The 13,690-nt window shown below is 51.5% G+C and overlaps 1 protein-coding gene across 1 annotated transcript in view; it reads left to right on the forward strand.

Annotated features, from left to right (window-relative positions):
* The window catches only part of SEC24A (SEC24 homolog A, COPII component), a 595,056-nt gene that overhangs the window by 452,717 nt on the left and 128,649 nt on the right, over window positions 1–13,690 (forward strand). The gene's annotated exons all lie outside the window — the stretch shown is intronic.

The following is a 13,690-nucleotide window of genomic DNA, read 5'->3' on the forward strand; positions in this document are numbered from 1 at the left end:
TTTGTGGTGGGTCATGCAACCCCTTGAGCGCCATACAACCCTTATTAATCAGATTATACAAGATGAGGTAATAAAGCAGAAATGTATGTTCACACGTGAGACAATCCCACCAACTTTAATATGTTCTTAATTCTGTTTGGGGATTGAGTTAGTTGAACTTAACTGACTGCATGAGTGACTGTGCACTAGATGAAAAATAGATTGATAGTGTAGCTTGATGCCGTACGGACTTTAAAAGAATTGAATGGTACGCAGTAACAAAGAGAGTCTATTGTCAATGTTTATTAAAAAGTAATCAGATTGGGTTGGAAAAAATAAAACATTTGGTGTGGTATGAGGAAGCTCCTTGAAATGTGGCAGACACTTGGTGCATCCAGCCTATAGTCCCCATCTATGATATAATTCAGAAGGGGGAACTATAGTTACATGGGGAATCTAAAATTAACATTTCCCATTTTTAGTGTCCTATAACTTTTGCTCTCAGTTACAGTATTTACTCAATGGAATTACACCAAACTTGAGCAGTACTCTGAATAGGCCCTGCTGTGATTTGTTGTATTTTGAGGTAAATGTATATTTTCACTCCAGGTCAGGAATGTTTTGAAATGTTAGTATTTTATAGATCTGCTTTCATGTACATTTGGTAATATTTGGATGAGTAATAACTTGGTTAAATGTTATAAATTACATGCAGATTGTCAAAGGAAGCGTAAGGTGATGGATTTGGCCAATCAAATCCGCCCGGATTTTTCTGTTTTTGATCACTTGGTTGTTGACCTTTTTACTGTGAGTGAGCCTCACAACCTGCGTCTCATCAACGGTAAACTCAAGGTAAATGGACTGTGTTTACCACCAGTGTCCCGCCTTTTAAGATGAAGCAGCTGCAACAGAGCAAGGGTAAGGGGCACATGACTGGTTACAGGTATGCACACATGGGATACTCCTGTCGTGCTCAGCACGATAAATACACACTAGTAGCCCGGCGCAGGGGGGCACTGCAGGGTTGGATATTAACCTGGGATAGGTCTCATTAAGTTAGTGTACACTCATAGGGAAAGTCAGTGTGGTTTACTGTCTTGTCTGCAGTGACACTCCATTATACACCTATGGGGAAGCCTTGGAGTGTAGTTTTGCTTCCTTTTGGCCTACAGAGACCAGTGATATATCGAATTAGGGTGGAACCTGTGCGGGAAAATCCATTTTGAAAGTTGCAAAAATATATCTGTACTGCTTATGGGTCATCCAGGATACTCATCTCAGGACCAGAGCCCACGCCTTTTGTCACCCTGCTGTATCAAGTTAGTTACATTTCTCTCCAGCAGCAGGAACAAAGGCCACCCTATACAATGGGAACAATTAAAAGTGCTTCACTCCGCTCCTGAGGATGAGGAAGGGGATGAAGGATCTGCAGCAATCAATCAGCTGTCACACTGTACCAGGGATGGGTCAGCCCACTGAACACAGATGGAAGGCCAGACCTCTGGAGCAAACACAGACCTTGGCAGTGATTTCCACGAGGGGTGGAGCTGAGCCCCCCAGAGCAGATGTGACTTGTGACTCCTGGGTGACACCATTTTTATGGTTTAAATATTTTATTAAGATTTTGTCAACAAACAACATGTCCGGCATCTCGAAATATATAGGATAGCGAGGGCAATACAAGCCCTGAGTGGCTAAAATACAAAGGCAGAGGAGTCGGAGCAAACTAACAAAATGAAACTAATTCTAATCTGAGCCCCCCCCCCCCCCGTCTCTCGTCCACCAGAATAGTGCGAATTGTGAAAGCAGTCAGGATCCCAGTACGTGAGTAGAAGCGTTATGTTGCAGACGGCTGCTGATCAGAGAGCAGTAGAAGGCACAAATACCTGGGGCAGGTCACTTCTCGAAATTCTGAGGCAAGAAGGGACAGGAATGGCTGCCAGAGCTCTCCGAATGCGGAGCCTTTCCAGGCTAGCTTGAGGGTCAACTTCTCCATCCCAAGAACATGCCAAAATCGATGTAACTAACCTATGAATGTAGGGATCTGAGAGGTGCGCCAATGGATCAATATGTTTTGAACCGCTGAGCCTAGCGCAATTACAATTAAACAACCTCTTCGGGATTTAAGAGGGTACGTCAAGGGGTTCGGGAGACCTAATAAGATGTATGTGGAAAACCATGGCAGTTGTGTCTCTAGGTGTTTGCCCACCTCGTCAAGAACCTGAGTCCAGTACGATTGTAAGTGTTTGCAATCCCAAAGGAGGTGCACCAGGGTGACTACCTTCCCACAACCCCACCAGCAGTCAGCGCTCTGTCTTGGGTCCGCTAAGTGGACGCGCTCAGGGGTGTAATACCAATAAGTGGCTATTTTGGTCAGTGGTTCGGTCAGTCCCGTGTGATAGGCTGAGTGGCGAGCCCTGTAATATACACCCTCCCATTCCTTATGACTGAGTGACCTACCCAGGTCTCGCTCCCATCGTGTGCGACTGGCGCTATGCATATGTGTGTTCCTGGCTAATAGCATTTTGTATAAGTCGGAGATTAGTTTTTTGTCCGATGTGCGCGTGAGAAGTGATTTTTCATATGCGGAGAGGTGTCTGTGAGCATGTGGCCTAATTTGTGGGTATAGTGCCCAGTGGGGAATCTGGAGGTAACGTTGTCGTTCGGTTTCGGGGATCCCGTACTCCGATTTGACCTGCTGGAACGGTATGATCCCATCAACATCGAAGAGATGGCCCAGAGAACGGCACCCTGTAGATCGCCAGCGTACAAAGACTGCTTCGCCCATGCCCGGCTGAAATTCGGGGTTATCGAATAGTGGGGTAAGCGGAGAGGGAAGGGTTGTCAGTTTATGTTTAATGTTGGTACGATCCCAGGCCTCCAAGGAAACCAGAATAATATAGGACGCATAAAGATTAGGCAGTCTGTGCGCCTTTCGAAGGAAAGGAACTTTCTGGAGGGACGTAGCAGCTACAGCGCGGTCTTGGAATAGCCATTGTTTCTCCAATTCCAGCCGACCAAGTGACGCAATTGTGTCGCTTGGAAATAGAGCTGGAGGTCGGGGACTCCAAGGCCACCTTCCTCCGGTGGGAGGGCCGCTATAGCATGTTTCATCCGGGGTTTGCGGCCGTGCCATATAAATTGCGCAAGTTTGGATTGGGTCTGTTGGATCCAACCAGAGGGAGGACTAAGGGGCAGGGTCTGGAACAAATATAATATCTGGGGTAGTATAGTCATTTTAGTGGGCGCCACCCTGCCAAGCCTGGGGAGCGGGTAATGCTTCCATTGGCCCAGCTCCTTGCGAATCCGTGATCGCAGTTGAGCATAATTGATAGCGGCTCTGGCCGGAATGGAGGGGGCCAGCTGGATCCCTAGGTAGGGAACCGTGTCTGCTGCCCATTGGATAGGGTGTTGCTCCTTAAGACATGCCCAAGTGGAAGGTGACAGGGAGAGGTCAAGCGCCACGGATTTATCCATATTGACTTTAAACCCTGAGGCCTGCGCAAAGCTGTCCAATTCCAGGAAGCAGGCTCACAGCGCAGGAACGGGATTTGATAGTGAAATCAGGACATCGTCAGCTTATAAACTAATTGTGTGGACTTTGATCCCTGTTATCAGAGGGTTATGCCGGACTCTGTGGGCCAGAGGCTCCATGTAGAGCGCAAAGAGGAGGGGTGAAAGAGTACACCCCTGCCTAGTGACCCTACCTATAGGGAAGCGAGACGACGTGTGGCCGTTCATTCGGACAGTGGCTGTGGGGAAGCGGTAACAGTTTAAGATGTACGTTCTAAGTTTATCCCACATACACACACGTGTAAGCACTTGTTCCAGGTATGGCCAATGGACCCATGTGAGCAACATATACTCCCCCTGTGTCCGGGAAGCTTTCTCAATGAGATGGAGGGCCCGCTTGGTATTATCGCTCGTTTGGCATTGAGGGATGAAACCTGCCTGATCTGGGTCTATCAGCCCCAACATGTAGGCAGTGTTGTCTCGCCCCGGGTTTGGGATAACCGCGATGGATGCTTCAATCATGTCTTCAGGGATTGCCCCTGGCTGGTCAAAGGAATTGAAAAGACTGGTCAAGACGGGAGCCACTAGTGTGCAAAACGTTTTATAAAAGGCAGCTGAGTAGTCGTCGGGCCCGGGGGAATTAGCTGGTTTAAGGCGCGAGATAGCTGCGACAACCTCTTCTTTTCTTATTTCTCGCTCTAAATGGTCTGCTTGTGCCTTAGTCAGGGTAGGTAGATTAGCCTCCGCCAGATAAGCAGCGCCGCTGGCGCTATTTAGCGGTAGGCCTGTGTAGAGTTGGGCGTAAAAATCCCAGAAGGCTTCAGCGATCTGAGTCCTCCGATACCTGCTGACCATCCCCCTGGCAAATCTCCTGAACTCCTTGTCTTTTCCCAAGCTTCCTGAAGCTTGTTGGCTAGGAGGCGGCCACACCTATCCGCTCCAGTATAATAACTGTGGCGTAATCGAAGGGCAGCAAACTCAGCCCTGTCCTGATCCAGTGCAGCTAGTTGTTGGCGCATAGCCCGCAACTGACGCCACCCCCTGGGCGCCCCTGTCCTCTGGTGCATGTGCTCCAACTCCCTCGTCTTCTGAGTGAGATAGTCTCTTTTACGTCTACGCTCCACATGGTCTGCTGTGGAAATAGCCACAAATTCCCCGCGTATGACCGCTTTGAGTGCTGCCCACTGTGTCGAGAGGGAAGTGTTGCGGTTAGCATTATGTGAGAGGTAGTTCTTTATGGAGCGCTGGATCTGCTCAACAGCTTCCACCCAGTGTAAGAGGGTGTCGTGAAGGCGCCACTGACGAGTGGGACGATGCAAAGGAGGGAGTGTAAAGGTGCGATAACTGGGGCATGGTCTGACAGAGAGGCAACCCCTATCTCCACTGCAGTTGCAACGCATGTATGGGCAATGAACCTAGAAGGTAATCGAGCCTAGCGTATGTTTTGTGCGTGCTTGAATAGTAAGAATACTCTCGGCCATGGGGATGGAAGCAGCGCCAGAGATCTTTGAAGTCTAAGTCCTGTAGTCGTGCTAGACCTGTCGCAGAGAGGGCGCTTGTCTGACTTGTGCGCTGGCATGATCTGTCAAATAAATTATCGAACACCAGGTTCAGGTCCCCCCCCCCCCCCAACAGGATCCTGCGCTCCGCTGTAGCATCGGTGAGCGCTTCATGCAAAAACTTCTCTTGTCCCACGTTAGGGGCATATATCGACCCAATGGTGAATGTCCAGCCACCCAGGGTAAATTGATAGGTGAGGAGCCTCCCCTTAATTCCGGCCTCTTTCTGAAGGACTTTAGCCTGAAACGTGCGAAATACTAGGATGGCCACGCCAGCAGATTTAGCAGGGCTGGAGGAGAACATCTGAATCGGAAATATGCGGGATTTTAGGCGGTAGCAGTCTTTCGACAGGAGATGCTTCTCCTGTAGAAGGCATATATCAGCTTTGGCATTTTCAAGACCTGAAAGGACCACTCTGCATTTAACGGGGTTAAGTCCTCGCACGTTCAAGGTGAGGATTTTAAGAGTGGTAGCTGGTGAAAAGCGATAGCAAGGGGCGGGAACAGCCCCTGATGCTGCAAGGAAGGAGCATATACACCGGAGGGTCGACCCCAGTGGGTACCTGTGCGATTAACAAAAAAGGTGGACGAGGGATCCCAATTCCACAAGGAAATCACTCCAACCTAACAACCAAGAACAAAACTATCCAAACAAAGCGGACTCAAGGGGAATATTCCAGTATCCCAGGATGACCAGGAGTGAGTTAATACGGGGACCATGTCGTGGCCAAGTGTCGGGACTCACGCCCACCTCAGAAGCAGTGAGAAAGAGCAGGGGCATCAGACCCGCTCAAGTGCCATCAGAAGTGTTCCTTGTAAAAGCCGCTGACATGGAGTCAAGGACCGCCTGTCGTCCCTTGGCGATCTCCGACTGGTCAGGCCATTGGATTCGTCGCCTGTGACCCTGCCGCCGCCAGCCCGATGGGGAAACTTCAGGGCCGGAGGTCGTGCTGCGACTGTCGTCGTCTTCTGGTGGTACCGGGATTCCCAGCAACCGGCAAGCCTCAGTAAGGGAGTGCAATTGTAGCAACTTGCCATTATGTCTGAAGATGAGGCGAAATGGGTGGCCCCAAGAGTAGAAGACACCTTGCTGATGGAGATGTTCCGTAACAGGGTGGAACTGCCACCGCCGTTGAAGGGTTAGGAGAGCCAGGACCTGGTAGAGCACCGGAGACTGATCCTTGAACGAGATTGGTTGCATAGCTCTGGCCTTGGTAACAATCGCCTCCTTGGTCCTGAAGTCGTGCACGCAGACGAGTATGTCTGCGGGTGGCGCATTGCCCGTCCGTGGAGTGCCAACTCTATGGGCACGGTCTAATTTGATTTCAACATCGTGGGAATTGCCGAGGATGTGATTGAAAAGCTCTTTGGAGAAAGTGAACAGGTCAGCGGTATCTGCTGTGACTTTCACTCCCCGGATGCAGATGTTGTGTCTCCGAGAGCGGTTCGAAAAATCCTCCAGTTGAATCTGTAAATCAAGGTGCTGGTCCTGGAGACGTATCACCTCCTGTTGGAGAGTGGACAGTTCAGTGTCTCCTCTGTCCTCCAAAGCAGCAACCCTGTCGCTGAGACCATCCACATCCCTGCGGATATCCTTTATTTCGGAGGTAAGGTCCCTTTTCACTGTCTGGAGATCTTCCCGTAAGGTCAAGAAGAGAGACTCCAGGCACGCCCGGGTGATAGGTTCCTCACTCGTGCTCTGGGTCTTCACAGGGTTCCGGTCCCCCAAGGAAGAGTGCCCCATCGTGGAAGTACTCTGTTGGCGGGCAAACATTCCTTTAGCGTCTTGTCTTTCTTCCCCCTCGTGGAGGACATAATCTTAGGCCTCGTCCCGCTCCAAGGGTCTGCGAAGCGAAATGAGGAGGTGGTCTGGGTGTACCTAGCCCAGTAGTTGGCGAACGATGCGTGCCAGCAACAGGGCCAAAGTCGCCCAGTCGGCTCTGTTTCAACAGGCACTGTAGGAGTACCAGCTGCTGTGGAGATGTCGTGGTCTCGCCAGGCCCTTAGCACCCGCTCCTAGTCCACCAAGGACGTGGCGTGTCAGCATAAAAGGTGTGAGAGGACTCCAGCCGGGCGGGGACGTGTAGCGAGGCGTCTCAGGGTGCCAGGTGGTGGAAATGGCCCGCAGAAGATGGGAGTGCATAATGCCCAGCCTGTGACCCGGGCCAGGCCATGATCGAGGCACAAACTCCTGAAAGGGTGAGGAATCCTAGGTCAGCAGGGGCCACACCGGGGTTGGCGTAGATGTCCAAGAGAAGTGCACTCTGAGGTGGGTAGCATGCGTGTCCCCCACGTCAAGCCCCCACACCTCCGTACGTGCCAATATCGGTGACGATCACGTGTCTCGAAAGGGAGTCCACTGCTCTGATGCTGCTTCAGGGGTGAGGGAGGGCAAGCTGGGGCGGCAGCGAGCTCACAAACCGCTGCTAGTCCTAGCTGGGCCGCTTCTGTGGGACGCCGCGGCCCTCTCTCGCCGTCCACCTCTAATGGCGGCCACGCTCGCCCTCACCCTGCTGCATTACCGGAAGGGTAGGAGTCGTTTAGCTGTGCCGTGGGGATTCCGCTGTCGAGCACATGGTCCTGGCAACTGGGGGGGTCCCAGATCCTGAGGGCGCCCTAAGGTTCCAGCCTCTTGTGGTCCGGCTGCCCACAATCTCCACGGGTGCCACGGCCCTGGTATGCAGTGTGGTGCGGCACACGGGCTCCAGTAGCAAGGGACCAGGAGGCCACACTCCTCTGGACTGCCGCTTATCCCGGGGCCCCTTGAGTCCATAAACAGTCCCGCCACTCACAAGGCAATCTCGGCGGATGGGGGAGCCTCCGGTTGCACCAAAAGGGTCGGCGTTGCTTCTAGCCGGGGGTGTGACTGCAGTGCGGCCGGGGCTGTGAGGCTGGCTGCAACTTTAGGCCAAGGCCGCGCGTGCGCACCGGTCACGCTGGGATTTGGAGGCCAGAAACAGGCGGGCCCCACCGAATAGAGCGTAGCCCCGGTACCTGGTCCTGAAGGGTAGAGCGGGATCCTCCGTTGCCATGGGTCGTAGGTCTGTGCTCTTCAGATGCGTGCCCCAAGGAAGCCGCTCGGCGGGTCCCCGCTCCGTATGGCCCACCATTTGGACGAAGCGAGGTCAACAGGCCCGACACAATTCGGGAGAATGCCGAATTGCAGGGACCCACCCGTGGGTCGGTTCTGCACTGTTCGTGCTCTGGAGAGCGGCGCTCTGCTCCGGCGGTCCGTCTGTCAGTGAGAACTCCGGAAAACACTTTAAAGGGCAGGTGACGGGCAGGAGCTTTGAGGCAACGCGTCCTACCTTGCCGCCATCTTGGCCACAGCCCTGTGACACCATTTTTAAATGTCCAAGCACACAGTGCAGGAGGGTTGGGACAGGGGCAGAAAGGTGATGTGGCACCCCTGGATAGTTTAGGGGTGCCTTGTTTCCAGAACCTTCTGCCCCCAATTCTAAGGGGGAGAGCTCTCTTGGTTGTGTTTTTTGGACGCTGGGACTGGAGGCGGCAACCATGGTCAAAGGAAGAACTCCTGCATACCCATCTGGGCTAAGGACTCTAACTTTAGGTGACCCCAAGACCAGTGGGGCTCTCAAGAAGACCAGGGAAGCTGGCCCCCTTTAACCTTCTGAGGACCAGTTGAGGGAAAGGCAGGGCTTCTGTACTGAGGAGGGAAGCTGAAGAGGATACCAAGGACAAAGGCCGGCGCAGGGAGCCAGTGTAACCAGCTTTCTGCAAAGATCGCCAGGAGGCCTCATGAAAGTACCCCAGGTGGCTAGGGCTTGCTACCAGCAGCAAAATGATCTCAAAAACAAGCAAAGCGGCTCATCGGCGCCTGAGATATCTGCTGGAGAAGAATTGACAATTTGACACCCACCACCCTTTCCCCCAGCGAGTGGAGTTCCACTGCCAGCTGAGTCAAACTCCCCAGGGTGAACCAGGCCTTGGGTGTCGCCGCAAGGAATCCTTTTAATTTGTAGCCCTGGGAGGGGTGTGTGGGGAGACCTGGAGGCCTGGGAATCCCAACCAAGGAAGAAATTGGTGAAGCGCTATCGATTCGCCGCCCCCCCCCTCCCTCCTGTAACTGAAGGAGGGTCCCATGAACCACTACCATGGCTCCAGCACTGGTAATCGCCAGCCCCCCCCTCCCCATGTTTTGGGGGAGCAGGTGTCTGCCACCATTAGCCATGCCCTGCCGCAGAATCCGGCAGCAGCACAGATGAGTGATGCTCGTGCTGGGAGCGGGAATTGCAAAAAGGGGTGGGGCTACCTTGTCTGCCCCCAATGTCTAGAGGCAATAGAGTGCCCTGATGGAACAGGTCACCCCCAAGAAGAAGAAAGGCCACATGGCAAGTGGCGAAAAAAAGAAAAAGGCAGCTAATCAATTCTTCAAGCTTCCAAAGTAGCCCCTGTAATGCCCCACAGGAGATTTTCACACAAGTACTGACCGTAAGTTGGATGGAAGGGTCACAGAAATGAAGACCATCCCAGGCTTCATTGTTGCTTCAAGCACTTCTCACGCTGGAGCTTTGATCTCTACAGCTGGTAGTGCAGCACCATCTAGGAACTAAGTCTGTAACTGCAGTTATTGTGGCCTAAAGGTGTCGAAGGAAAGGTACATGTTGTACAACACCTTCTGGGGCTAAGTCTATGGTTAAATATGTGATCAAAATGCAATGACCTCTTAACGCGGTTTTTATAATTGCGTTTCTAATAGCTAAAATTACCTAAAAAGCACACAGACCTATGGGAAGTTCATATTGTAAATACTTTATTGATCATTTTGACTGTGACTATTGATCAAAGTACATATGCTTTATTAACATTAATAAGTGCAATCACACGTGGTTATTTGTCATTATTGCTCTTTAAATGATGTTTTGACATGTGGTTTGCTGATATTGAGCCTTTGACCAAGTAAATATAGCTACTTGATGTGTTTGTATAACCCTTCAGGGGGTCAGAGGTGATTACAGTGATTACTCAATGACATCAAAGTTATTTCCACCAGCCTTATGTATATTTGTAAATTACTGCACAGTATTGACTAGTGGGTGTTTGTAATAAATGTACTTTTCCTTTTTCAAAAGATAAAACACAGACTGGACGATCATTTGAACCTGAAAACTCCTGAGGCGGAAGCCGGGAGAACGCCGAAATTCTTTTAAAAACTATCACCACTGTATTTTTGTGTCACCTTACTAAAATTGTATTTTAAAAAGCGCACTCACCCGGCAAACAGTCAGAGCGGGCTAGAGTCACGCTGAAACAGCGACTCCTTCGCTGCAACGAGCAAACCCTGGAAAAACAATTTCCCGCCGCCATTTACGGCGAGGAAGCAAGGCCACGCCTACCTGAGGCCACGCCCACCCCCCTCAGCATATATACGCGACCAGCAGCGTTGAAACTGACAGAACCTGAAAACTCCTGAGGCGGAAGCCGGGAGAACGCCGAAATTCTTTTAAAAACTATCACCACTGTATTTTTGTGTCACCTTACTAAAATTGTATTTTAAAAAGCGCACTCACCCGGCAAACAGTCAGAGCGGGCTAGAGTCACGCTGAAACAGCGACTCCTTCGCTGCAACGAGCAAACCCTGGAAAAACAATTTCCCGCCGCCATTTACGGCGAGGAAGCAAGGCCACGCCTACCTGAGGCCACGCCCACCCCCCTCAGCATATATACGCGACCAGCAGCGTTGAAACTGACAGAACCTGAAAACTCCTGAGGCGGAAGCCGGGAGAACGCCGAAATTCTTTTAAAAACTATCACCACTGTATTTTTGTGTCACCTTACTAAAATTGTATTTTAAAAAGCGCACTCACCCGGCAAACAGTCAGAGCGGGCTAGAGTCACGCTGAAACAGCGACTCCTTCGCTGCAACGAGCAAACCCTGGAAAAACAATTTCCCGCCGCCATTTACGGCGAGGAAGCAAGGCCACGCCTATCTGAGGCCACGCCCACCCCCCTCAGCATATATACGCGACCAGCAGCGTTGAAACTGACAGAACCTGAAAACTCCTGAGGCGGAAGCCGGGAGAACGCCGAAATTCTTTTAAAAACTATCACCACTGTATTTTTGTGTCACCTTACTAAAATTGTATTTTAAAAAGCGCACTCACCCGGCAAACAGTCAGAGCGGGCTAGAGTCACGCTGAAACAGCGACTCCTTCGCTGCAACGAGCAAACCCTGGAAAAACAATTTCCCGCCGCCATTTACGGCGAGGAAGCAAGGCCACGCCTACCTGAGGCCACGCCCACCCCCCTCAGCATATATACGCGACCAGCAGCGTTGAAACTGACAGAACCTGAAAACTCCTGAGGCGGAAGCCGGGAGAACGCCGAAATTCTTTTAAAAACTATCACCACTGTATTTTTGTGTCACCTTACTAAAATTGTATTTTAAAAAGCGCACTCACCCGGCAAACAGTCAGAGCGGGCTAGAGTCACGCTGAAACAGCGACTCCTTCGCTGCAACGAGCAAACCCTGGAAAAACAATTTCCCGCCGCCATTTACGGCGAGGAAGCAAGGCCACGCCTACCTGAGGCCACACCCACCCCCCTCCTTAAACCCATAAAATAATGTGCAATTACCGGACGCGCAGCGGACGGGCGCAGCGGGCGCGCCGAAGGCGCGCCAAAGGCAAGCCCGTCTGGGCCCGTCCGGACCCGGACGGCCCGTGGCCCTGTTACTCTGCCAGGTGACCCTCAGGAGCGAGTGATGTATACAGCTGATACACTACGAGCCCTACGTCCGAAAACCATCCTGACCTGCTACCACACGGTTACGGAAGGTAAGGTCTTTTCGACCTGCTCATACTGCAATCCGACTCCCCCCCCCTAAAATCACCAGACCGGCTCTGAAAGCTGGACTCCTCAACTGCCGCTCCCTCCCGAAACACGCCACCGAAGTAAATCTCCTAATCCAAAATCAGGATTTCGACCTAATGTTCCTAACAGAGACATGGCTTTCTGACTGCACCGATCCGGATGTCGTCACAGCCCTCCCCACAGGTTATCTCTGCCAAACGCTAAATAGACCTAAAGGGAGGGGAGGCGGGGTAGCCATAATCCACAGGGAACGATACGTCTGTAGGATGATTAACGCTGATATCGAGGATTGTGAGTGCGGCCAGTTCTCCATCCAAATCTCCCCAGCCTTCACTGTGGCGGGGCTTCTGACCTATCGTCCCCCTGGGGCCCCAGGCAATTTCTCCAACTCCATAGTTGAATCCATTTCTCAACTAGCCTCCTCCACCTCCAACTTCCTGTTATTAGGTGATCTCAATCTCCACTTCCTTGATCCAACGGATCGTGTCGCCGCGGACATCAGACATGACCTTACAGTTCTAGAGGTATGTCTGGTGAACAACGAGCCCACCCACGAGAAGGGCCATCTATTGGACCCCATCTTTACCAATATTCCAACGATGACCACCAACCCTCCGGTGACCCTTCCATGGACTGACCATTTCCTGGTTCCGTTCTTCTGGGAAACTCCCATATCTAATCACTTAACTCCTAAAACCCAGGTTACCGACCGCCAATGGCACAAATTGTCATCTGATATATGGGCCCGTTCTCTTACAGATTCCACTCCCGAGCTTTCCTCGGACCCGAATGCGGCCGATAAACAATTCAGTGACTGGATTACGTCGTCTCTCGACGCTTTGCTTCCAAAAATCACTACTTTTAAACAGCTTAAAAAGATATCCCCTGCTCCATGGTACACTCCAGAGCTTAAAGCCCTACGGCAAGAATGTAAAAAAATCGAACGCTCATGGAGACGTGATAAAACAGGAGCAAATAAAAATATCTACTCCATCTCTCTTCTCAATTATAAAACCGCTATCCGGAAAACCAAAAGCGTGTTTTTTCAGGAGAGAATAGAGAGAGCGGGTGGCTCCGGGAAGGAAGCATTTGCTATCCTCAAAGAACTCTCAAAACCACCAGAACAAGAACGGGGACCCCCTTCTGACCCTAAAGTTGACCAAGAGAAATGCCAACAATTGGCTAACTTTTTCCAGGACAAAATCCGATTAATCCTGGATTCAATTCCTCCCCTGAGCCCGAGGGAAGAAACCGTTCTCCCATATCCGACTTCTTCCACCGGCCTGTCCACATGGGGCCAGGTCACCTCAGACGAAGTACGGACGACGCTCAACTCCATGAAGAGCGGCTCCCCCAGAGATCCTGCTCCTCTTCGGATCCTTAAAGAGGTAGCCCCTTCTATCATCCCCTCCCTCACTCAGTTGATTAATACGTCACTTCAACAGGGAGTTGTGCCCCTGAGCTGGAAGAAGGCGGTGGTAAAGGCCTTACTGAAGAAACCCACTCTTGACCCTGAAAACCTGGCGAATTACCAGCCCATTTCCTTACTCCCAGGAGTAAGTAAAATCGCGGAAAAACTCATCAACAAGAAACTTTCGCAGTACCTAGAGGCTAACAACAAACTGAAAAATTCCCAGACGGGCTTCCGACCAGGACAGGGCACGGACATCGCCCTCCTGGCGGCGGTAGAGGAAGCCAGAACGCTGCTGGATGGAGGAGGATCAGTGGCAGTGATCCTCCTCGACCTTAGCGCAGCGTTCGATACCGTTGACCACCAACTCCTCATCGAAAGGCTGGCAAGAGTT

Source organism: Triturus cristatus, chromosome 7 (genome assembly GCF_964204655.1).
Source record: "Triturus cristatus chromosome 7, aTriCri1.1, whole genome shotgun sequence".
NCBI lineage: Eukaryota > Metazoa > Chordata > Amphibia > Caudata > Salamandridae > Triturus > Triturus cristatus.